The 22,787-nt window shown below is 46.3% G+C and overlaps 1 protein-coding gene across 4 annotated transcripts in view; it reads left to right on the top strand.

Moving 5' to 3' along the window:
- The first annotated feature begins 2,067 nt into the window (after positions 1–2,067).
- The window catches only part of Syk (spleen associated tyrosine kinase), a 74,435-nt gene continuing 53,715 nt past the window's right edge, over positions 2,068–22,787 (top strand). The window contains exon 1 of one of the 4 annotated variants that reach the window (XM_039095375.2): positions 2,068–3,402. The gene's annotated coding sequence lies outside the window, so the exon portion shown is untranslated. Of the gene's footprint in view, positions 3,403–19,659; positions 19,844–22,787 lie in introns of those variants that run through there. The other 3 variants (XM_039095377.2, XM_039095376.2, NM_012758.2) reach the window with 3 other exon arrangements.

The raw sequence follows: 22,787 nt of genomic DNA, 5'->3' as shown, positions 1-22,787 counted from the left end.
CCAAACCAAACCAAAAAACAAAACAAAAAAAAACAACAACAACAAACCAAAAACCAAAACAAAACAAAAACCAAAAGTACAGAGCAAAATAAACAGACAAATAAAATAAAATACTCTCGGAAAACTGTAGCATAAATTCATATCACCTGCCTACTTAAAACACACAGCTGAACATGTTCCTTAAAACCATTCAAGGACTAATTACAATCTAGGTTTCTGCCAGAGACAAAGGCACTTTCTAACTGAATGAAAATGTCTTCCTTCTGGTGTCACCCAATACCTACAAATAATTTTTCAGGGATGATGAGTGGCTCACAGTCAAATGTTACTGAGTTCACAAGGAAGTGAGGCACTGTGAGCAAGGAACAGCAGAAATACTCAGACAAAATAACCAAATGTGGAAAGACTTCATGAGTCAGAATTAGCATGGAGAAAACTATACTGCATTCGCTATTTTTAAAGTTTTACTAAGATCCTGTAGACTAAAACCAGATTTTTAAAAACAGTGACTGTGTCGGGAAGTCCCAGGCACAGAGATTAGCTAGCAGGGCTTTTGGGGCTAGCACACTGTCATAGCATGGGTCCAGGTATGTTAAGGGGGAAGCCTAGAGGGCAGTCTTCAGAAAAACATGGTGTGAAGAGAAGAAATGCTGGGTGATACAATGCCTGGCAAGAAGATTTTGTTTTCCAGGGTATTTGTGTGGTAAACTTCAGTGCAGTTGACACTGAAGATGACTCAGAGGTGGGCAGGACCATTATGTCACCTTAGCCCCATCAGTAAAACTCAGAGAGACATGGTCTATTGGAAAAGGCTGGCTTTATTCTGCACACATGTAAAGCCCATGCACATCTTCTTACTGCTGTGCAGCAATTTCCTCTGAGTTATTAAAGTCTTGGAGAGAAGCTAATCAAGACTCATTAAGACACAGAAAGTAAATTCAGTAGCCCCAGGAAGTCCCTGAAACTGACCAGGCATATACACACCCCATCCCCACCCCCAACCCCCACCCCTGCCCAGGGTCATATAAACAATAAAGACTGCCAAGAGGCACTTGCACACCAGACAATCTACATAGAAGAGAGACACCGTTGGACTTGTTGAGCTACCTGCCAGTCGTTAAATGAGCTGCATGGTCCTAGCTTTCTGGCGTGGGCTCTCTATGATGCAGCTGCCTTAGAGTCATTCATGCTCCTGTCAGTAATCCTAACCCATACTGCAGAGACAAGAGAAGCCATAGGCCTGCTGCCCAACTAATGTAGTCAAATAGGTAATCCACAGGTTCAGTGAAAGACACTCCCTCAAAATTTCAGGTGGAAACAGATTGAGGGAGAATTCTGGTGTTGACCTCTGGACTCTACATGCATTTGTATGCACACATGTACAGCCCTCCACACATGTATGCATAACGCACACACTTGCACATAGGAACACCTACCCACACATACACTAACAAGTTAAAAATAAGTTAAAACTAAACTTAAAAACAAAACAAAACACAATAAAACAAAGGGCACAAAGATTTTACAGAAACAATGAATTTGTTTAGTAGTCTCAGAGTGCTGGATTGGGAATATGCATACCACAGTACACTAGGAGTAGTCACAAAGATGAGAAAAGGGGGAGCTTTTAATGGCACAATGTATGTGCCAGGCCCCAGTGCTGTGTAAAAACAATAATCTCTACTTGAAAAGATCACCAATAAGATCAGTGTCTGTTCAAAGTGACATGGGAATTAGTCGGACCCACATCCTTGCAGAAAGATTTTCTGTGTAAGGCTGTGATGGCCTTTGTACAAGGCTATGGTTTTGGCAAAGTTTTTGTGATAATTCTTGCTATTATTTCCGTGTATCTTAAGTACCACCCTTCACTATCTTCCCATTGTACTTATTATTTATTGCTACTTGCCCTTTTACCCCAGTTTTCACATGGGTACTGGGGATCAAATTCAGATCCTTCTGACTGCATGGTAAGCACTTTACCTCCTAAGCCATCTCTCTATCCCTGTTTCTGTGTTTTGACAGGACTGCTCTTTAAAATTCACTACAAACAGTATCTAGATTATTTATTTATTAATTTATTTACTTACTGTATATAAATGCTCTACTCAGAGTTTGACAAAAGTGACCGTTTCAATCTTTACAGCGTTAATGGACTAACAGAAAACAAACAAAAACAAACAAACAAAAAAAACATGTCAAGAACTGCAGGACAGGATTCAAGTTTGTGGGTAACAGGTAACATCCTCAAAAACAGCTTTGGTCAGTCAAAACCCTCTGGAGGCACCTTTCGGTTCACTTAGGTTCTCTGGTGTTGGCAGAAGTATGGCCTGCTGACATTAAACACACCGTGCAGTGAGCAGTCTCACACACAGTTTTGTCAGGCTGTGGTGGCAGGAGAAGGGGCCTGGGGACTAGCTTGAGCTGCATAGAGGGGCTTTGGTCCTCATGACTCCAGATCTGGAGAAGGACAAGCATTCCTCTGAATCTGTCAGACCAAGGGACCGAGAGCCAGTCGTCTAGAGGTGCTGCTCTGGCCTCTCTTCAGTTTCAGCAGTGCTGACCAGCTAGGTTAGTGATTCAGCTCAGGTTCACGGTTATGATCAGCTGAGGCTTGGCTTGGGGATCTAGGGCTACTTGACTCCTTTAAACGTAGTGCAGCGGTTCGGTTTGGGGGTGCTGTCCCGTCCAAGTTCCGGGTCCTAATTGCCCCAGGCTCGGTTCAGCGTGTGGTCCCGTTGTAGTTCGAGTTCGGGCTGGGAGGTGTTACCATACTGGATCTCGGGGTACTTCCCAGCCCAGCTCTGTTCTGGGCGCTGCCTAGCCCTGCTGGGTTCTGGGCGGGGTGCTGTATGCCTCAGGTTCGGGGCGGCGGAGGAAGCGAGGGCGCTGTCCGGGCGTATTGAGGAAGTTCCCGGAGGAGGAAGAGGCCAGCGGGGCGGTGGGGAGAACCGGGAACCCGTGTGTGCAAGGCTGGAGGAGAAACAGGAGGAGGGAGAAGGAGGGGGTTGGAGGACGCGGCCACCTGGCCAGGTAGGAGCCAATCCGCCTTGCCGCACCTTAGCACAGGGCCTCGGCCACCCACAGGCGACAGACCTTGGCTAATCTAGGCTGGACCGCGGCTTCGCTCCAGCGGCTGCGGCTGAGCGGGGACCCGCCGGACTCCAGCGCGCGGGACTTGGACTCCGGCCTGCAAACGCGCGCGACCGGGGTGCAGGGGAGCGCGGTCTCCCACGGGGCCGAGCCCGGAGCTCCGCCTCTGGACGGCTGGCTGGTCGGCGAGCCGGGGACACTTCCACGGTGCGCGCCCCCGAAGCGAAGCAGCGTCCCCAAGCATTTGAGATCCGGGACTGCGGTCGTGCGCGCCCGCGAGTCGCTGCAGAGTCCCAGCGCCTCTGAAATGCGGTAGGTGAGGGAAATAGCAGTTTCCCCAAACTCCGAACCCCTGCCAAAGCCAGCAAGCTCACTCCGCCTGGCGGACTTCCTATGTGAAGTCATCTCTCCAAATCCTTAGACTGGTTAAGGCACGGCAATGTACATTTGGATATATATCAGTATGGCTCCCAAAACTTAATGAGAGGAGACCCACTCCTTCGAAAGTTTGTAGAGTAGAAAGACTTGGAGAAGTCAACTTCCCCGTTTCTTTTTGCGTGTTTGTTTGTTTGTTTGTTTGTTTTTAAAAAATACTTTTAAATTTTTACCTGGCTGACCAAAGATTGTATTCAAAGTTAAGTAAAATTCTCGACTGTGGGTCTTCTCCTTGGCGTCTTTGTTTTAAACTCTTGAAACATTTCAACATGTGACATTCAAAAGAGATGGGCAGGCGGACACCTCTGAATTATAATGTTTGAACAATACCACGCGTGTGATGCCGGGCCTTTCCTGGAGTACAGGGATCAGGCCTTTGCTTTAGTCAAGGCAAACCCATAGCCTCTTACAGGGCGGCTTTAAAATCGAATGCCATGTGTCTGTCCTCTTTCCCTGCCATTACAATCCGAACAGTGTATGAATATTATATATTTGAGTAAAAAGATTTAAATACTTACAATATAGCAAGAGTTTTAAGCGATACATTTTGCCACTTGAAATTATTTCACCAAGTCATTTTTTTTCTATCCAAATCGATAATTTTCATAGATTTAAGGAGATTTTGCAGTAAAACAGACATAGATTAGTATTCTGTATTTAAGATGCTTAGATATGCCAGATTTAATGAAAGTTTGAAAAAACGGAAAAATTTTAAAAACTTTCTGAAGTTCGGATAAAAGTGGGGAATGTATTTTTGTGACCATATCTCACCCCTGAGAGGTGAAATTGATTTTTTAAAGATATGATTTTATTGCTAGACTTCTATGAATGGTTCTTTGGTGCTTTGAAGGATGTATTTAATATTTTACATGTGGGTGTTATCTCTAACTTGGGTTTTGATTTTTAAGCAAAGGGCTCTTGGTAGAACTTACCCAGCAAACTGTCCCTCATCATTCAATGTGCGTTTGGGATTTAAGGTTTACATTTATAATTTAGAAGGGCATTCGTATAGAGGAACACCTTTGATTGCGACCACTCCGGCGTTGTCGGGCAGTATTTTGTTATTCCGGGCACCATTCTTTCTTTGTCTATATTCCGAGGGGAATAGATACCAACTATAAATAGCTCATGTCCGTTTAGAGCAGGTGTTGCCGCTCAATGAGGTTCTTTAAAATTTAGCCAGAGAAAAGAAAAACAAACCTTGTTTTTCAACGCTGGGATGCAAGAATTAGGTCTGTATTGGCCTCCTTAAACTCTGTTGTACTTTTGAAAGTCAAGTGCATTTACTGCGGGACACTTACTCGTTCCAACACCTAGTGGGCACTTCCCCTTAGTCGGGAAATAGCGAAGATTTACCGAATGTCCAAGCATTTTAGCTAAATCCCAAGTTGTCCAAGCAAGGGTTCGAGGCTTCATCCTTTAGAGATAAAAGTTTCAAAGAGACAAGTTCCCATCATTCCTGTGACTTCAGGGGAGAGCTCTCCACTCTTCAGGAAGGGGGCGTGGCCATCCCTCACAGCTGCAGTCCTTGGAAGACAAGTTTCCGGTTCTCTCCGCAGCTGGGCCTTTGTTGACTTTATTTCTGTTCCCTCTGCCCAAGGATGGCTAGGTCTCCTTTCAGATGCAAGTCAATGTCCAGCATCTCGGCTTTCACTGTATGACCTGCTTCCAACTGCCGCAGCTGCCTCCTTTGCAACTTTTAGACATTTTCTCTGTTTCTGGATTAGTGTTGTTGACAACTGGGTGGGTGAAAAAAAAAGAAATATAGGTTTTAAAGAATATGGACGTGTGTGTGTGTGTGTGTGTGTGTGTGTGTGTTCATATTCTATGGGCTGATATTTTTTCTTTTTATGTCAAAAGGCAGAGTCCTGTCAATGATGTAGATGAATTGCTTACCTTAGTTGGATTTTATCATCATGATCTTCAACCTTGTATTTAAGCAGTAGGCCAAAAAGGTTTTCCTATGGAAATACTGGATAAGATTAAAATGAGGCTGGTTGGATTTTATGTAGGCTTGTGCATTTTCATATATTTCAGGGATATTTCCATTTGGTTATAACTTTGACAAAAATGTTAGCCTAGATCCATTGGAGGGTTTTCTATTTGTTCATTTTGTTTTGTTTCCTTTTTTTTTTTTTTCCCCGGAGCTGGGGACTGAACCCAGGGCCTTGCACTTGCTAGGCAAGCGCTCTACCGCTGAGCTAAATCCCCAACCCATTTTGTTTTCTTTTAAGAATCATTTATGGGAGAGGGAGAGCCTGCTCAGCAGTTAAGACAGCTTACTGCTCCTGCAGAGAGGGGATCAGGGCTTCGCTTCCCACATACACTGAGGCTCACAGCCATATATAATCAGCCAGCACCTGGGGGCTCCAACTCTCTCTTCTGGCTTTCATAGGCATGCATGATTGTGCACGAATGTGCACACTCGCATACACACACACACAAACATACACACAGAGCCATGCTTGATTGTGCACGAGTACACACACGCATATACATAAAAATAAATACGCTTTAAAAAGACTCGATTATGTACACAGGTGTGGCGACACATCTGTAATCATAACACTTGGGTGTCAAAGGCAAGAGAGCTATATAGCAACACTGAGACCAACCTAGACTAAATTGGACCTTTTTTTTTTTTTTAAGGAACAAGGCATAATGGGAAAAGTAGCTAGGAGTGTGACTCAGTTAACAGAGACTTGCTTAGCATACATGAAGTCCCCAACATCAAATAAATTGAATGTGGCAGCGCCTGCCCATAATCCTAGCACCTGGGAAGTGGAGAAAGGAGGCTTAAAAGTCCAAGGACGTCCTTGGGCATTTACCCAGTTTGAGTCCAGCCTGGGCTACCTAACACCCTGCCTCAAAAAACAAAATAAACAAAACTTTTGTAATTTGTCCTCTGCATCTCTTTACAGCTCGCTGACTGAATTTAAATAGTAAATATAGTTACAACCAAAGGCACGCAGAGAGAGCACGTCTCGTTTATGTTCCGCTCGGGTCCGTAGAGCCAGCCTGCCCCTCTCTTGTCTTTTCTTTCTTGGAGGCTTGACGGCGGCGGCGGGAGGAGGAAGTGGACATGTTTTGAATGTCATAGTGGCTAGTTTGGGGTGGAGAGCAGTTGTGTTGGGGGAAGAGCAAAGGAACTCCTTTCTCCCCCATACATAGTCCTGACTCTGGAAGCTGTGTGTGCTCTGGATCGTAGGACAGCCTTCAGGCTTGGGCAGGGACACGGGCATGGGGAGGAGTGAGCCTGCTGGGGTAATTAGCTAGGATAGGTAGAACCCGGGTACTGTGAATAGAGAGGGAGGGGCTCAGTCCAGTTAGGGAATTCATAATTCCAATGTTGACAAAGGTATGTGGGTTCAGCATGTCTATAAAAAGCACCGAGATTCACACAGTGGAAGTTACTACTGTCCCTTTCTGTACGTTTGACATCACTGGTAGACCTTCGTTCTAGGGAGATCAGCCTATGTCATTCACTTGACAGTTCCTGCGGTGTACCCATGGAAATGTCTTAGTGGGACCTGGGTTAATTTGGCCTTTTTACTTTGTTGTGATTTAACTGAGAATCCCTTCCCCCACCCAGCCTTTGCATCCGTCTTTCTGTCCCACAGTCCAGCTTCTCGGAAGCAAGCTTTTCGTTTTGGAAGCTGGGCATTCCTCGTGCAAGGCATACTGGCTAGTTCATTTCATGTGTCAACTTCAGACAGCATAGCTGAGAACGAGAAGTGGGTAGAAGCCAGACTCCTATACCTTCCAATGATAATCAATCTGTGATGTGGGGTTGACTGGTTTCCGAGAGTGTTTACTGAAGGTGATTCATTCACGACTTGCTGAGTCCACACTTTGTCATGGCGTCTCTACTCTGAAGACCTGGCCAGAGTCCACTGTCTTCCCCAATGGTGTCCTGTGCCCAGGACTCCTGTGTAACCTTTGGAGTTAGCAGTCTATCAGTTTGAATAGTTTGCCCATGGCCCTGAAGATCAGTGTGCTTTCATGAAAGTCTTAGAGTGGGTGTTTGGGTGTTGTAAAGCAGTTGTACCCTTGAGAACTGGGTCCTAACCAGGGGCTTGAAATGTAGGGCACTGTCTGCAGAAGAGGCTGGCATTGTTCTTCAGGGACCCTGAGGGACACAGCAAACCTGGTTTCTGATTGTCTTTGGCTTCTGTCTCTAAATAAGATGTCTTCTTATTTATGCCCCCTGTCAAGGTTCCTTCTGCCATCTCATTCTGTGGCTAACAGGGCCATACCAGTTGCTGAATAGATGGGACCACCCTGTCTTGGACTTCCAAAAAGTGAGCCCAATACACTTCTATAAAGTACCTAGCTTCTGGTATTTTGTTGAAGCAACAAAAAGTAGACTGGCCAGCCCATCATGCTATGCCCTGCCACCTCCTTCCTTGTTCCTCCTTTGCCTCTCTCTGCTGTTCCGAGGGCAAAACTTTGTTATTTTCATATTTTTGGATTGCACAGAACCTAATATAATTTTCTTCTCAGCTTAATGACATAAAACTGAAACCTCTCTTGACACAAGTTTCCACATAGTCAAAAATATGCCATCTTATCTCTCAGTTCCATTTTCTTCTTCTCCTTCTTCTCCTTCTCCTCCTTCTCCTCCTTCTACTCTTCCTCCTCCTCCTCCTCCTCCTTCTTCTTCTTCCCCCTCCTCCTTCCATCTCCTCCTCCCCCACGCCCCCCCCCCCAGCTGCCTTCTGTTTTGCTCCAGTCTTAGAGGTTCTTCAGTCTGGCTACACATATGTTTAGAACTGCAGAGAGAAATCCCTTGAGGAGTTTGTTGACTAAATCTATTTCTTGGTGCTCACTGTTTTTTGCTTTGCCTTTTGACAGGCCAGCAAGTAGGTCCATGGTGTTACCTAGGTCCTGTTGTCCCAATTGCCGGGCACATTCCCCATAAACTTTTTATTTCTGTGGTTACTTCTTAGTTGCAATAGAATTTCTGTGGTTTCGTCTATTCGAATCTATTTTGAATCATACGTTGTAAGACTTCTTTCACCTCCAGTGCAACAGTTAGGCATCTACATTCTAAATACATGTAATCCACCCACCGTCATTGCCCTGTTATCTGAGAGAGGGGGATGGTAGGCTCTCTGGAAAACCCAGGCCTGGCCTTTCCCCTCAGTTCTTTTAACTGCTGAGGTGAATATCATGGGTTGTAAGCACCTCCTCTGGAAAGCTGTCTTTGAATCAATGTGGGAAACAGTAGAAGGGTGTCCTGTAGCAAGCGGAACTCATCTGAAGGGTGCAACGACTGCTATTTTCATCCTGTTTATTTCTGTAGGTTTGTAGATATTTTTTTAAAGATTTATTAATTTATTATATATAAGTACACTGTAGCTGTCTTCAGATACCCCAGAAGAGGGAATCGGATCTCTTTACAGATGGTTGTGAGCCACCATGTGGTTGCTGGGAATTGAACTCAGGACCTCTGGAAGAGTAGTTGGGTGCTCTTAACCACTGAGCCATCTCTCTAGCCCCAGGTTTGTAGTTTTTTTTTTTTTTTTGGTTCTTTTTTTCGGAGCTGGGGACCGAACCCAGGGCCTTGCGCTTCCTAGGTAAGCGCTCTACCACTGAGCTAAATCCCCAGCCCCAGGTTTGTAGATCTTATATGGCCAGAAGTGTGCCTTCTCCAAGTTGGTAAATGGTGGTGGTGGTGGTGATGGTTGTGGTGGTGGTGGTGGTGGTGATGATGATGATGATGATGATGATGATGATGATAACACAATTTCAGTGGAAGGATGGATGGCGAATGAGAGCAGGAAGGAAACTAATTTTGAAACATGACATTTGTCACAACAGTTGGGCAAATTCTGTCCTTAAACAAGGGCCAAGGCCTCCAGAGGTTGAGAATTTTTCAAGGTCAAGCAGACTCTTTTGTTGTTGCTGTTGTTTAAATCTGGGCTCCTGATGCACAGGTCCAGCTTGAGCTACAGGGAAGTCTGGGGTGTGACCTCCTGCCCCATTCTATCTGGAGCAATGAAAAAGGTCATCACATTTTAGAACAGTTGGTGGATGACATCCTTGAAAGCTACGGTGTCTCAACTGCATTGGAATTTGTGAGTGTGCTGGATATAATGGCTGTTTTGTGTTGTTAATTTGTGTGTGTGTGTGTGTGTGTGTGTGTGAGAGAGAGAGAGAGAGAGAGAGAGAGAGAGAGAGAGAGAGAGCGCAGTGGAGAGATCATGCAACCATTTTCCTTCCACACACATGTGCTTACATTCACAAAAATCTGCCAGAGGGAGAGTTTGCACCCATGTGCACCACTTCTACATGAGTTCCTTGCACCGTTTCGGCTTCCTGATTATTTTCTTACATGTTTCTTAGCCCGTCCCAGTACTATGGAATCACAGCATCGGTTCTATGCCTGTTCCTGAGAACTGTTTTTTTTTTCCCCCTCACAATTACACAAGCTGCCTTCCTTTTGGTTGACAGCTCTGGCTACGGTTTCTGGGTGACTGTGGCTTGATATCTGGGCCTTTCAGACAGCAGCCAAAGGTGACCTGAAGACTGCTCTTATGTAGGCCATATGCTGGCATTGTGTGTGGTCATTTGCTCAGATTCAAATTGGCTATTACACTTCTGTCCTCACCACAGAAAGCACCAGAATTTGTCACATACACCTTTTGATGCAAGCTCTGAGACTGTGGCTTTGATCAGCACCTGTCCAATTCGGAAATGGTGGTTTCCAGGGGTCCTCTGAGTGGCATGACTGACAGAGGCGCCCAGGATCCTGACCCCACCATTTCCTCCATTTCTAGGTTCCCATTGTCTCATCTGCAAAATGATGCTGAATGCCCATTTTCTGGAGCCTCTGTCTGATCTATTAGGTATACTGTGCGTGTGTGTTTGTTTGTGTGTGTGTGTGTGTGTGTGTGTGTGTTGTCCATGATGCAGGTATTTGCAAGTATGTATAGAAACCAGAGATCAACCTTCATTGTCATTCCTCAAATACCATCTGCCTTGGGTTTTGATTGTTGTTGTTAAGATTTCATTTGATATGCGTGTATGTTTGAGTGTATGTGTCTGCACCACAGGCATGGAGGTGCCTGTGGAAACCAGGAGACAGGTTGGATCCCCTGGAACTGGGATTTCAGGTGCCTAGAACCACCTGATATGGGTGTCGAGAACTGAACCAGGAGCAAGGACAGCATGTACTCCAAGCCACTGAGCTGTCTCTTCACTCTGGTCCTGCTTAATCATCAAGAGCCTGGAGCTAAACAAGTAGGGTAGACGACCTGGCAAGTGAGACCCAGGAATCCTCTTGGCTTTCCTTCTCTCCTTCCCCAGAACTGGGGTTACAAGTGTGGACCTCCAGGCCCTAAAAATCTCATGTCAAAAATGCTAAACCTGGTGCCTACTTTTGCTTTTTAATAAAAAAGAAAATCTATAGCCTCCAAGTTTCGTCTTAATGGGAGAAACTTCTGGAACGAAGAGATATATAGAGCTCACAGACTGTCCCTTGGGGTTATACAGTGTCAATCATGGCCTCTCTTCTCATTAGTCTCAGAGTGGGCGTGCATGCTGCCCAGGTGGGCTCAGGAGGCTTCTCTCTAGCTCCCCTGTTGAGATGTTCAACATGGGGCCTGTAGCCGTGTACAGCCCAACTAACTTAAACAAACTTGATGTTTCGATTCTGAAGCACATTGCCCAAATTGCAAGAGCCTTGTAGCTTGTGGCTGTGCCAGTGTGCATAAGTATTTCCAGGGTGAAATGACTGCTGCACCCTAAGTTAGACCTGAACCTGCTCCACACCCAGAGGGTTTTGGGAGAGTCTGGAAGTCGGAGGAGTTTTGCCAGCCTTTCCTGGCCGTAAGCACTCGCTCACAGAATATGAAACAGGCAACACTTGCCACGTTTCTATTGTAGAAACAGTCTCCCCATTGCCATAGTGGTTTCTTTTTCAATTGTCTTAACTAATACCATGGTCAAAAACAACTCTGAGGCGGAAAAGGTCTCTTTCAGCTTACACTTACTCCCATCACTGAGCAAAGTCAAGGCAGGAATCCCAGAAGCCATGGAGGAATGCTTTGGTCACAGGTTCATGCTCAGTTTGCCTTTCTTATGTAGCCCAGGCTTACCTACCTCTGGTTCAAATCACCTACAGTAGGCAAGCTCCTTTACATGCTGAGCCATCTCACTGGACCCCATCTTTAGTGTTTGAGATAGGGTCTGATTCTGTAGCCCAGGATGTCCCAGAATTTACAGTACTCCTTTCTCCCAAGAGGTGGAATTACAGGTGGAGCCACCACATATGGCTGATGGATCTGCATTTGTGTGTGTGTGTGTGTGTGTGTGTGTGTGTGTGTGTGTGTGTGTGTGAAGAAATGCCTCAGTTGTCGAGGTTCTCCTGCCATGGGCCTCCAGTCTCTGTCAGGTTGACAATTAAAGCTAAGTCAATCCTCTTTAAAGAGATCTAATGTCCTAATCAGAGAGGACCTAGGGGCCTAACTCTTACTTTAGCACAGCAGCCTCTGCCCGCCGCGCACATGCGCGCACGCGCGCGTGCGCACACACACACACACACACACACACACACACACACACACACCAGTGTGATCCACTCAGTGGTATGCTACTTATGAGTCATAAGGAAAACTGAACTGGTTCCAGTTGTTGTCTTACTGAAGTCTTACAGATGAAAAGGCAGCCTCTGACAAACTGTAGTGAATTCTCACCTTCTCAAACCGAGAAGTTGTTTCTGAGCATATGTAGCCCTCACAGCCACAGCTTCCTGAATATTGACCCAGCCTCAGACATAAAGTATTTAAAGACACCGCTGCTTCTGTCCTGTGTGCACACTGTCCTTCATGCCCTGGTTCCCTGACAGTACAGTCTGTTTACATGGCACTCACTATGTATTCTGTATCGTAGGGCATCTAACAACAGATAAAGCCTGTGTGAAAATGCGAGCTTTGGTTTGAGTGAGAACAGCTTCCATGCGCTCATGTGTTTGAAGACTTAGTCTGTAGTTGGTGGAACTATTTGGGAAGGATTAGGTCTCTTTCTCTCTCTCTCTCTCTCTCTCTCTCTCTCTCTCTCTCTCTCTCTCCTTCTCTTCCTCCTCCTCCTCCCTCCCCTCCTCCTCCCTCCCTCCCTCCTCCTCACCTTCCCCCTTCCCCCTCTTTGTGTGTGTGTGTGTGTGTGTGTGTGTTTGTCTGTCTGTGTGTCTGTGTCTGTAGCCAACACAAATGTGTCCCTCTGCTTGTGGATAAAAATGTAAGCTCTCAGCAACTCCTTCAGTGCCATGCCTGTCTGTTACCCTCTTCCCCACCATAATGTCTCAGACTCTAACCCCTGGAACTGAAAGCACCAATAACTGGTCACGGTTTGTTTTCTAAGTTGGCTCTTCACAGCAGTAGGAAAGTAACTAAAACAGCAGGCGTGTTCTACACAATGCTAAGTGCTCACGAAGCTGCAGAGCTAGGTGCCCTGTGAGCAGATCTGGGTGCCCCATGAGCATCTGTGAGCAGATCTGTGTGCTCCATGAGCATCTGTGAGCAGATCTGGGTGCCCCATGAGCACCTGTGAACAGAGCTCGTGCTCCATGAGCACCTGTGAGCAGAGCTGGGTGCTCCATGAGCACCTGTGAGCAGAGCTGATGCTCCATGAGCACCTGTGAGCAGAGCTGGTGCTCCATGAGCACCTGTGAGCAGAGCTGATGCTCCATGAGCATCTGTGAGCAGAGCTGGTGCTCCATGAGCATCTGTGAGCAGAGCTGATGCTCCATGAGCACCTGTGAGCAGAGCTGGGTGCTCCATGAGCACCTGTGAGCAGGGCTGATGTTCCATGAGCACCTGTAAACAGAGCTCGTGCTCCATGAGCACCTGTAAACAGAGCTCGTGCTCCATGAGCACCTGTGAGCAGAGCTGGGTGCTCCATGAGCACCTGTGAGCAGAGCTGATGCTCCATGAGCACCTGTGAGCAGAGCTGGGTGCTCCATGAGCACCTGTGAGCAGAGCTGATGCTCCATGAGCATCTGTAAGCAGAGCTGGGTGCCCTATGAGCACCTGTGAGCAGAGCTGGGTGCTCCATGAGCACCTGTGAGCAGAGCTGGGTGCTCCATGAGCACCTGTGAGCAGAACTGGTGCTCCATGAGCATCTGTGAGCAGAGCTGGTGCTCCATGAGCATCTGGGAGTCAGTCCTCTTCAGATACTGTGCAGAGTTCAGTTCCAGAAACAGTCATTTTTAAATAGTTATTTTTATTTATGCTTTAGCAATTTCATGTGTTTATGTAGTATATTTTGATTATATTCACTTACTAATTCCTTCCACTTAACATTCCCATCGTCATCTCCATCCCCTCCTCCACCTTCCCCTTCTCCTCACCACCCTCTCCTCCTCTTCCTCTTTATCTCCTCCTCCTCCTCCAACTCTTCCTCCTTCCCCTTCTCACCACCCTCCCTCCCTCCTTCTCTCCCTCCTCCTCTTCCTCTTCCCCCTCCTCTTCCTCTTTTACTAACCCAGGGAAAGCAGTCAGGATTGCCAGTTCCCAGGTTGTTGGAGCTGTGCACTAGAACCTGGGGCAACCTTTCAGTAGCCACACCCTCAAGAAAAGGAGACTTCTTCACTCAGTAGCCATCAGCTTCCAGTAACATCTCAGCTGGGCGAGCCTTGCCTCTCCTCCTCACCGGTGCTGGAGGCTTGATCTTATACAGGTTCCATGCATGTGACTTCTCAGCACACAGTAGCCCGTGGCACAACCAGAAGGCAGCAGTTAACAGCACTCCTCCTCATACCCTGGCTCTCCCATTCTTTCTGTCCTCTCCTCCATGATGTGCCATGGTGGGACACACAGCCTTGAGCCTCGGGACAGGTGCAGTGATGATATAAAGGCCCCATTTAGGGCTGAGCGCTCACAAAGAGTCATTTTTTGTTTAGAGGACTGTATGGGGATTGGGGAGATCCTTGATATTTGTTCATGTCTTCACAGTTTTAAAGAAAATAGTCAAGGTCTGGTTTGGAGCTCAGCGTTAAGCACATGCCTACCACATGAGGCTCTAGGGTTTTAGGTCCTGGTATTGTAAACATGCCCATGTGTACAAACACACACACACACACACACAGACACACACACACAATATATATATATATATATATATATATATATACACATACACACAATATATATACACAGACACACAGACACACACACAGACACACACAATATACACACACAGACACATACACAGACACACACACAGACACAGACACATACACACATACACACACTATATATATATACATACACACATACACACAATATATATACACATACACACAGAGACACACACAGACACACACAATATATACACACAGACACATACACACATACACACACAATATACACACACAGACACATACACACACATACACACAGACACATACACACACGTAGACACAGACACACACAAAGAGAGAGAGAGAGAGAGAGAGAGAGAGAGAGCATACCAACATTGTTTTAGTACATATTTGGAGTCTGAGGTTTGTCTTTCTTCAAAGAGAGACCAAAAGAGGGCTCATGTCCCTCTCAGTGGAAAAATGTAAAGCCATGTTGAGCAGGTGCCCCCATTTGGTTGCTGGAACAGAGCCCCATGTGCTACCAAATCTGAGAGCAATTGGAAGGACATAAGCCAGCAAGAGGCCAGAACGCCCTTAGATACTTTTGGTGGATAGACGTGAATTGGAACCCTGAGGCTATTCCAGGGACTGGGGACCCCTCACAGTGGGCCTTGTGAGTCTCCTCTCCATCCCCTCAGCCCTCAACCACCTGGTCACTCGGAGTGATAGAGGCTGACATGCCTGCCTCTGGAATTCCCACGCTGTGTAATCTGGGGGAAGATAAGAGGTGGTGCTTTGCAGGCCCCAGTGATTAGAAGGCTTCCTTCCTCCCATGAATCAGCCTGGTGTCAGGAAGTGAGGAGCCTGGGCTGCTCTAGTCACCACAGCCTCCCAGTGGGCTCCACTGACAGCTCCCAGCACTGTCATAATCCTCTTGGGAAAACCTGCCGGATCATGGTGGAGGAATTTTAACTGAAAGAGAATATTAGTTATTTTTCTCAGTGCTGCAATAAAGCACATCCCACCCTGACCCCAAACGTAGTTTAAGGATGGTGTCTATTATTGCAGGTGGGGTGGGGCAGCAGAAGATTGAGACAGCTGGTTACATTATATCTTCAATCCCTCACAGACAGCAAGTTTGTTTGCACCCTGAATCCCTCATCTGTCATGATGAACCATCTCCAACGTTTCTTGCACTTCCACGGGACTTCCTTAGAAAATCCAGGGGTAATTTGGAGAGTTTTCTTTGGCAGGTCCCCCTCCAGTCATCAGCCCTGTGGCTGTCCTCTGATTTCAGGAGCCACTTCAGAGCCCCGCCCTCCTTATGGAGAGCAGAGTTCCAGGATGAGTTACTTCCCTCCCAGGCTGCCTGCTGGGCGCCCCTGAGAGCTGTTCCTGGGCCCCTGGCTCTTAGGGATTTGAAGATTCTGGAGAGCTTAGGACATGACCATGGGTCTGTTGGGTCTGTTAGGGGAACTGCCAAACCCTTGGAGTACTGCTGTTCTTGTGGCTGAGCTAGCTAGGACCAGGGAATGATCACCAACAGCACTGGGAGACACAGCTGGCCTTAGACGGTTTCTGTAGGCTGCAGAGGGCTGGATGTCTGGATTTTTAAGAACGATCAGTGACACAGAACATGGGCAGCGGGCCTCTGCTCTTCTCATCCTTCCACAAAGACAGGGTTGGCTTTCTGTATAATTCATTCCAAGCTCTAAAATTCCTTTCTGCCAGGCCTTGCTCAGCTGGATGGACTTCTCCTGGGCTGTTTGGGGACACAGCTCACTGCCTTCTGAGACTGAGGTCTTGCTAAGGAGCAGCCTGTGGTGCTATGCTGTGTCTAAGCAGTTGGGAGTGACCAGATCAAGCTAATTAGCTTATTCACGACCTCAAAGGCTCCAGTATGCCTCAGATCCCCAAATCACAACTCTCTGACTCTCCCACACCCCCTCTCCCACCCTGGATACCAGCATTCTATCTTCTGTTTCTTTGAGTTTCAGAATTATATACTTCATTTTTGTTTCACTGCTCACCCCAAAGACACCATTTGCACCAAGTCCAGCTTGGTGTCTTAGAGTTTTACTGCTGTGAACAGACACCATGACCCAGGCAACTCTTATAAGGACAACATTTCATTGGGGCTAGATTACAGCTTCAGTCCATAATCATCAAGTCAGGAACATGGCAGCATCCAGGCAGGCATGGTGCAGGAGAAGCTGAGAGTTTTACATCTTTATCTGAAGGCCACTAGGGAAAGACTGGTGGCTTCCAGGAAGCTAGGACGAGGGTCTTAAAGCCCATGGCCACAGTGACACACTTCCTCCAAGATGGCCACACCCACTTCAACAAAGCCACACCTCCTAATAGTGCCACTGCCTGGCCAAGCATATTCAAACCATGACACTTGGTGAATTTATTGGCGTTAGAGGAGCCGTGTGTGTGTGTGTGTGTGTGTGTGTTTGAGAGAGAGAGAGAGAGAGAAAGAGAGAGAGAGAGAGACCAGTAAGAGCACAGGTGGCTTAAATGTAGCTGCTTCACTCAATAGCTCACCAAGGCTGCATCCCTGGAATTCCTGCCCAACTTGCCCACACGCCCACATGCCCACACGCCCACACGCCCACAGAAGAGTCTCCTTCCCTTAAGTTTTATGAGCTTCTCTCCCTCCACTCTTCAGTTGCCTGATCCTCGGTGTCTTTTCATCCCTGTTTCTCTTTTCTTTAAAAGGCAACTGTGGTTTTAAAATCTTGGTTCAGTTACCTTCTCGGGTCTTCTGTTAATTCAGTGATGCGGGGCGTTGGGGAGAGGAGGGCCTTCCCTCATTGCCTGTTTCTGTAGTGTGATCAGGGGAGAAGAAGGTTGGCATTGGACAGCCTGAGAAAGGAAGTCCACATGTAACAAACCAATCCAACGTCCACCTTGAACCATTTCCTTTCTCAGGCTGTCAGATCTTTATGATAAGAACTTTCTAGAGGTTGGTCAGCGCTGGGATGGATAGCACCCCGAAACATCAGAAGCTGAGACAGCAAAAAGCTGTAGTTAATACACCCAGCTCACTGGGTTATTATCATAAAGATCTGAGAAAGAGGCCAGGGAGGGTGCAAACAATAAGTTTGCAAAGCACCTACATCCTGCGTAGGACATTTAAGTCCAAGGCAGAGCACAGGGTTAGAGCTATACTCCAGCGGCGAATTCCCCAATGGATTCTGCATTTCAGAACCCTCCTCACTTTCTGGGTCACTTATGGGACAAAAACCTCTACATTGGAGAGGGGCCAGGGCTTAAAGGAAACAGTTACATAATAACAAAAGGGCCAGACATCTAAGGAGATGTAGCAATGTGAAAAGTGTGCACAGATCAGCAGGGCATCAAAATGCATAAGGTAAACCCTGACAGAAATGGAAGACAAAGATGAAAGAGACAAAGCCAATATTATGGTCTGGATTTTTCAGTTTCTCTCTTTCTATAACTGATAGATCAAATAGAAAATCAATGAAGAGACCAGAGCAACACTGTCAACCAAGCTGACATTTGTGAGATTTTTGACTCTATCAACCAAAGAAGGCATTCCTCTCAAGTGCTCAAGGAATATTTACCAAAATAAAATGCACGCTTTGGAAACCCATTAATTTCACATTTAAAACGCCACATAAATTGTTTTTAGAAGACAAAAAATTATACTAAATGTATTGTAAGAAAAAATTATCTGGAAAATGAAAAATGGGTTTTTATATAACCCGCGAGTTGATAGAAGTCTCGAAAGAACTCTTAAAACATTTTAGCTAGCATGCAAGTGAAAATCCAAGGCTCTGGAGGATTAGTTCTGCAGTTACACTTGGTGGATCTTACAGAGGACTCATGTTCAACTCCCAGCACCCCACTGACACCTCACCACTGTCTGTAACCCCATTCTCAAGGTATCTGATGTCCTCTTCTGACATCCATGGGTACTAAACACATGCATGATTTGCATACATAGATGTAGGCAAAATACTCATATGCATAAAATAATATATATGATATATATATTAAAAAATGAAAATACGGTTGACAAACATTTTTTTCAAATGATGCTAAAAGTAGTGCTTACAGGGAAATCCCCAGCACTAGGTCCATTGCTATAACAAAATCCCCGAGGTTAAGTACGTTATAAAGAAAGGGAGTTTAATTTGGCTTAGCAATTTAGGGCTTAAAAGCCCAAGTTCAGGCTGTCACATCAGGTGAGCCCCTTACATTACATGCCATCCTGGCAGATGGCACCAAATGGAGGAAGGCTGAGATTGACAATGGCTTTGGACGTGACCAAATTGGTTGAAGATAACAATTCATTGTCAAAGTAACTAACCCAGTCCACCAAGACGTAACTTAGACCTCTGAGATAGCCATTAATCTTTCCCAAGGCAGATGCCTCAGTGAACTCACTCCCTCATACCAGACCCCACCTCTCAAAGGTTCTGCCCCTTGAATATGCCACACCTTGGCCAAGCTTCTAGCACTCGAGCCTGCGATTGGAGCACCCAAACCCTGACGATGTATCATTCAAAGGGAGTGTGTCAACTCAGTCACCTATAATTTGAGGCGAGGATGCTCTAATTATAGCAAAATAAGTTTTATAAGGATTACAAAGAATTATAGTACATTAAGCCTAGGCCTCAATGGCAAAAGGAAGTAACATGAAAAAAAAAAACTCTGAAGCTAAAAATAGGAAACTATAAACCAAAATGAGCAAACCCCATTTTGAGTCTTTAAAATTATCAGCTGAGTTAGTAAATCGTCAAACAAGGTGTACAGTAAGTTGACGAGGACAAAAATTGGTATGGCACACAGTTTTAGCCAGGATGCGTAGGGAACATGTGAGAGTCGGTGTGCCCATCCTGGTTGAGAACGACCATGTCTACTGATCCTCCTTCGGCTGGAATGTGTTTGGGAATCCCTGCCTTCCAACTGTAACTTCATTTTGACTATGAAATTACCGAGCACCGCCCTCTCCCCTCCTCCCCGACACACACATACCCTCTCACTTCTGCTTTCTGGCTGGTCTTGCTTGCTGACACTTTGAGGAAAAGCCACTTCCCTAGTTGCAGACACCACTTAGCATCAGGGAGCCTCCACTTGCTCTCCTCTCCTTCCCTCCGTCTCTGTGGCCACCCCCATTTTTAAGCCTGCCAGTTTGGTCCTTTCCACGCTCCATGCTGCCTGGTGCCCGGGAGCCCAGGCCATCTGCGACTCCAGGACAGGAAGGTAAGTCAGATTTGGGCAATCCATAATGGTGACCTCATGGCTCCCTGCACCATGGGCGGGCCTTAGCGAGCACGCCGATATCTGAGTTCGATATCGGCTTCCCCGGCTGATACTGTGCCTGGGCTACACCATGCCCTGGCCGACTTGTTTGCTGTGGAGGAGTTGACAATTACTGCAGTTCTCACGAGGCAGAGCCATCTTTCTTCCCCCAAGTACATAACCGTTGGCCCTATCTTTAAACACCGGGGTTAATTTGCGTCTCTAGATACAGCTGTGAAGTCTCGGGAGTAATTCCACTCTAATTTCCCGGAATATTTTACGGGCCTGAATTTCAGAGAAACCCAGGTTACCTTGAGCAGGTGTGGCATGCCCTTTGTGTCGAATTTGGGTCGTTTGGCTTTCCTAGAGGCCTTGAGGGCCCTGTGCGTGTTGTTCTTGTGAGGTGGGCGGATGGGGAAGTAAAATAGTGCCTAATCGCCAGCAGCTTCAGCCAGGCCCCCACGGCCTACTGAAACGGAGTCTGCCGGTCACAGTATCCACTGTGGCCTCAACCCCAGCCACCCAGCTGGGATTCCCTGGGATGGGGCTTGAGGGGGGAACCAGAAGAATACTGTAACTTAGCTGTTCACCTATCCTGGATACTTTGTCTCAAGATAATGGCAAGGAAAACTAAAAGACAATTCTTATCATGAAATGTCTGGTGCTTGGTCAGTTGTTGCTATTTTATGTGTGAGTGTATGTGTGTATATGTATATACCTGTATGTATGGTGTATGTGTGTATTGTATGCATATATGAGTATATACCTGTATGTATGGTATATGTGATTGTATACATATGTATGTGTGTGTATGTATGTGTGGTGTGTGTGTATTGTACATATGTGTATGTGTATACACTTTTATGTGTTTGTGTGTGGTATATGTATATATGTATATTCCTTTATATGTATGTGTGTGTTGAATGCATATATGTGTATATACCTTTATGTATGGTGTATATGTGTGTAATATGTACATATATGTGTTTATACCTGCATGTATGATATGTCTGAGTGTGTGGTATATGTATATGTGTATATATGTATATACCTTTATGTGTATGTGTATGTGGTATATATGTGTGTTGTATGTATATCTGTGTATATACCTTTATGTGTGGTGTATGTGTATGTGAGTGTGGTATGTACATATATGTGTATATGTCTCTCTGTGTGACATACATACATATATATGTGTGTATATATACATATATATACATATATATATGTATATATATATGTATATATATGCCATCACCTGAGCAGGCAGAAGCTTGGACCTGTAAGTACTTTCTTCCTTTGTTCCAGAGTCATCTGCAGGTAAAGTCAGCCAGTCACATAAGTACCAGTGAGAACCAGGGTCCGTGGAGTCCTGGCTAGATCATGGCACCTGAATTCCAAAACTTTCTTTTCTCTACATGTTGTCAGGGAAGCAGTGCATTCATGCTCTCTCTGGTGCAGTTGCTTGCTGACTAGCTTGCAGTATCCATTCAGCAGGTCTGTCCAGTGGGTCGGTGTTTAAGATTTAACAGTTATATAAACAGGGGCTAGGAGATGGCTTTGTCTTGTCAAGCAAACACAAAGAACTGAGTTCTTTACCCAACACTGGGGATTTTAGAAAGCTGGATGTGCAGAGAGGTGGGTGTAATTCCAGTGCTGGGGAAGTGCGGAAGAGGCAGATACCTGGGGCTTGCTAGCTAGGTGGCCTGGCCTCCTTGGCTAGTTCCAAGCCAGTGGGAGGTCTCATCTCAAAAGCCAAAGTGGATGGCATCTGAAAAACGGCATCCGAGATTGATCTCTGACCTCCATACACATGAATACCCACTCATACATGAGCATGTACAAAAAGAAAATGTGCTTAGGTGAGCTGGTTGCCTGTTCGTAAGTAAACAGTTAATCTTCTGTGGACTACAGGCGTCCTCTGTGACTTGTGCTAATGTCATCCAGGTAGGCATAGAGACCAGCTTAGAGGCTTGCCTTCAAGATCTGAGGATGTCCAGCGGTCAGCCGAGAGGAAGTCAGCCTTTTCTGATGTGGGGATTCTCTACTCTGAAGCTGCCTCACACCAGTCTGGTTTTAAAGGGTCAGGACAGGCTCTTGTGCATTTTATTGGCCCTCTATTTCTGAATGACGGTGGGCATCAAGCTGGTCAGCCCTGCCTGTGATTCCTGTCTCTGAGGTACAGGCATATGCATTCTGAGACATCTCCTGTTACCTCCCGAGCTGCTGCCAGGATGAAACATGGAGGTGCTCCTCAGATAATAGTGTGGCCCCTCCTTGGGAAGCTAGGTGTCTGTGCAGTGTGACATCCAGTCAGCGTACAGGAAGTCTGGGGGACAGAGCTCCTGTAAGATAGCCTCCCAGAGGACAAGCCAATATCTGACAAGAAGCTGAGGCAGCTGCCCTCTGTGGTTCAGACCCAGGGCCCTCTGGGTTCCATTCTTCCCTGCTTAGGCCCCACGTTTGGGCCCATGCGTTTTCTTCATAGTGAGATCTCCAAGTAGAAGCCCTGTGAATGCTCACAGCTCCAGGAAGAGCAGTTGCAGGCAGTTAACTGCAGATCTCTGTGCCGTGGGGCGGCCTGTCACCAACCAGCCTGACTGGCCTAGTGAGACTGACTCTCCCTCCAGGCTGGCCTCATTCCTCTTTTTTTATGAAAATTAGCATAGCGCCCCCCCCCCCCCCATCCCCAGAGGAAGTTTTTCTTTTAAATGAGGTTCTAGCATTTAATTACTCAACTTATGGCTGCAAGGAAATTTCCCAGGTACACTTGAGTGGGGCTGTTTTGCATTGGAGTGGCCATGTGGTTTCAAGTGAGAGAAACCTGCATTTGCATCTTCCTGATTTTGTTTTCCCTGTGTGGCCCAAAGTGGGCAGATGTTACCTTTGGCTGGTATTTTCCCAG

This window comes from Rattus norvegicus, chromosome 17, assembly GCF_036323735.1.
Source record: "Rattus norvegicus strain BN/NHsdMcwi chromosome 17, GRCr8, whole genome shotgun sequence".
Lineage (NCBI taxonomy): Eukaryota > Metazoa > Chordata > Mammalia > Rodentia > Muridae > Rattus > Rattus norvegicus.
The sequence above is the reverse complement of the archived record's forward strand: the minus strand, read 5'-3'. Positions and strand labels throughout refer to the sequence as shown.